Here is a 3330-nt window from a genome sequence, read left to right on the forward strand (position 1 = left end):
GACCATGAAATACTGAACAATACTAAAATACGAATACTGAATAATACTGAATTCTGTTCAGTATAACAGATTGGTGTAGAATAATATTCTACACCTTAGGTAGAATATTCTACATTTTGGTGTAGAATAATATTCTACACCTAGAGTGTAGAATAGCACTTTTATATATATAGAACTAATACCCTATAGCTAGCTACAAAATATCATATTGTAGCCAGGCCCAAGGCTCGTGTATGGGGAACCAAACCAGCTGCCCGACCGAGACGCGTCCTACCCTTTCGTCTCAGCTCCATCCGCACAAAGCTCGGCCATCGGCTCGTCAATCGGCACGCTGAGGAGCGAGCCATCGTCAAGCGCCTCAAATCTCGCCCGTTTCACATTGACCATTTGGAAAGTTTCGAATTCCCGTCGGCTGCTTGATTCATTCCCTGTTCAGAGTCGCCGATGGAGATCCCCTTTCGCATCTCGGCTCCAAACTCATTGATGGATCCACACCACCAATTTTTGGCCTGTTCCCATGTCTGATCCATCGAGGTCAGTTCGTTCTGCTCCGTCCTCAGGACTCATCGGTTGGTAAAATTTATTCTGATCCGAACCTTTTTTTAGCAAATCGATTTAGTTCATCATTATGCGACCGTATTGATGAGTACCAATTGTTTTAGCTGTGGACGGTAGACTACATCGGGAGTGCCTTGCTTGTCGCAGAAGACGATTGCTAGACGCTGTGCATGCATGTCTTGATTGGCCCCTTCAACAACAACGATCTTCCGTCGGTGACCAAGATCTGCGTACGACGAGCACCTTCAGGTTAGTTTCGGATCCCCTTGTATTTCTCAGAAAACAAATTATTTTGCAATATGGTTTTGCATTCAGATTTTTTTGTCTCAGTGATCAACAACTGGAATATTAGCGCTCAATTTCTATCCTGACCAATTGCGTTGTGTTGTGCATCAATCAAGATCCTTTATACGTTTCGATTTGTTACGTTTTGAGTAGATCTTGATGAAAATTCCTCGTTGCCTATGCGTGAGTCTCAGCACACCCAGGCTACATACATCTATGACCTATCCCACTTTGATCTTGCGATTTTTATTACTATTCATCAATATTGAATAAAAAACCAGTTTTTAGTTTTGCCCTCAAGCACCCAACAGATTAGATATTACTATCCTAACGACTTCAATTCTTCAGCAATGCCTCCTAGTTGCTGGGCGTGATTTTCTATTGCCCGTCACTCGGCTAACAAGATGCAGGTTGCTGACAAGCCTTGAACTGGTTAATTCATAATTTTATTCCACGTGATTCTCATACATGTTTCTGTTAAAGCATTATATTATTTACGATTGTTCTTATTTTTTACGATTTCAGGCGACGAGACTTCACATAGCAGCTGGTTACTTTACAAAGCAGTAAACAGACAAGACCTATTGATTGATCTCAATCTGATCACTAGTCAGGCACTGGGATGCACATGTTGGAGTAGTGCCAAATAGAGAATGTGCAAGAAAAGCAACTAAACTTAGATCCTGTAATGTTCAGTTACCTTTGAGATGACATGTAGTTTCACAATATGTAAGGACGACGTGTCTTGTACTGTACCACGTGTTTTGTATTGTTTATTTAAATTAAGTTGGATTAGTATAATATAATTTGTTGTAAATGTTTCTAATTGTGCAGATTCTCGCAAATATTTCTTAGTGTAGATTCTCGTAAATATTATTAATGTAGATTCTCGTAAATACTTATGTAGATTCACGTAAATGTCCTCTCAAAAAAGATTCTCGTAGATATTTGTTTAAGAAAAATTTCATAAATACTCACTCCATCTCAAATTGTAAGTCATTTTTCAAGAATCTTGGAGAGTCAAAGCATTTTCATGTTCGACCAAATTTATAGAGAAAAATACTAAGATTTGTAACGTAAAGTGAGTATATTATGAAAATATAATTAAAGAAGAATCTAATGATACTTAGTTGGTATCATAATTATTATTATTTTATTATATAAATTTGGTCAAACTTAGAAAAGTTTGACTCTCCAAGATTCTTGGAATGACTTACAATTTAGGATGGAGGGAGTATTTCTTAGTTTGAATTCTCGTAAATATGTTTTGGTCCGAATTCTCGTAAATACTATTAGTTATATCCTAACCAAAAAATATAGTAACTAGTTATGCTGAAATTATAGTAACCACGTTCTATGATAAACTGATCCTGACATTATAGTAACTAGTTACTCGAAATTGCTTGACTTTTGTGCTTGACCATGCTGTGGAACTGGAAGAGAGCTCCTTCGATTTTTCATCTTCTTTTTTTTTCATAGGAATTAATCGAGTAAAGGAAGCTGACTTTTTGAGGCTCCATGCGCAATGGTTTTTGATAGATTTATTTTGTTTATAAAGTTTCGATAAATTTGTCGAACATTTTTATCCAAGACTCATCCAAAATAGTTTGGCTATATATCTAGTTGTAATTGAATACAGTCATCCTATACCATTTTACTCGTGGAGCAATTGTTTGTGTGTGGTATTCTGAATGGTTACTCTGAATGCTTGCTCTATGTGTTGATTGTAATACCCATTAGAATTTCTTCTCTCATTTATATGTTTCAATACATTTCAGGGTTGATAGACCCAAGTAGCACCCTTTGACCACACATTTCAGGATGCAGTGGCTGTCCATGGTGCTTTTTGGCTAGTCGTAGGTAAGTATTGTTGTTGTCTTTTGGGTGACTATTTTGTACCAGCAAATGTATTCCATGGCATTGGCATATATGCCTTAACCACATTCACTTATACCATGTTTGTATTATCCATGAACAATCTGAGTTTGCTTTTGCATATATGTACTAGTGTATTTTAGCTCAAAGATTTACATCTACATATACTTTGGTGGTAATTATATTATGCAATTTTCGTCATGGTGCATTTTTCTTTAAAGTACATATTATTCCAAAAAAGGATGAAGCATAATTCTTTCTAGTGCGCACACATCTAAATCTTGAATTCATTTCCATAAAATTTCCTCTGTGCCTTTCTCCTCTGTTTGTACTAACTATTGATGATTTGCATTTTCTGTCTACAGAGCCACTTGACTTAGAGCTACCGATTACCAGAGCATCAAATGGATATTCCAAATGGAAATATTCTGAACTCAATTGACAATAATTTAGGCCATAAGTCTGGTTTTAATACATTCAGGTGAACAGAGGCATAGTCATTTCACGTAATATGTGCTCAGCTTGTAATATCACTAATAAGAAATACCTTCCCGGAGACTAGACGTCTGGGTCTTTATGATAGCCAATTTTACTGCTCACACATCGTGATAG

The 3330-nt window shown here is 36.7% G+C and overlaps 1 long non-coding RNA gene across 2 annotated transcripts; it reads left to right on the forward strand.

The window, feature by feature from the left end:
- Positions 214–1669, forward strand: LOC110429793. 2 transcript variants are annotated; one of them, XR_002446944.1, is made up of 4 exons: positions 214–569; positions 663–807; positions 1192–1253; positions 1369–1669. It is a non-coding gene; the product is annotated as an uncharacterized LOC110429793 (long non-coding RNA). The 2 variants fall into 2 exon arrangements; XR_002446943.1 differs by lacking the exon at positions 1192–1253.

Source organism: Sorghum bicolor, chromosome 8 (assembly GCF_000003195.3).
Source record: "Sorghum bicolor cultivar BTx623 chromosome 8, Sorghum_bicolor_NCBIv3, whole genome shotgun sequence".
NCBI lineage: Eukaryota > Viridiplantae > Streptophyta > Magnoliopsida > Poales > Poaceae > Sorghum > Sorghum bicolor.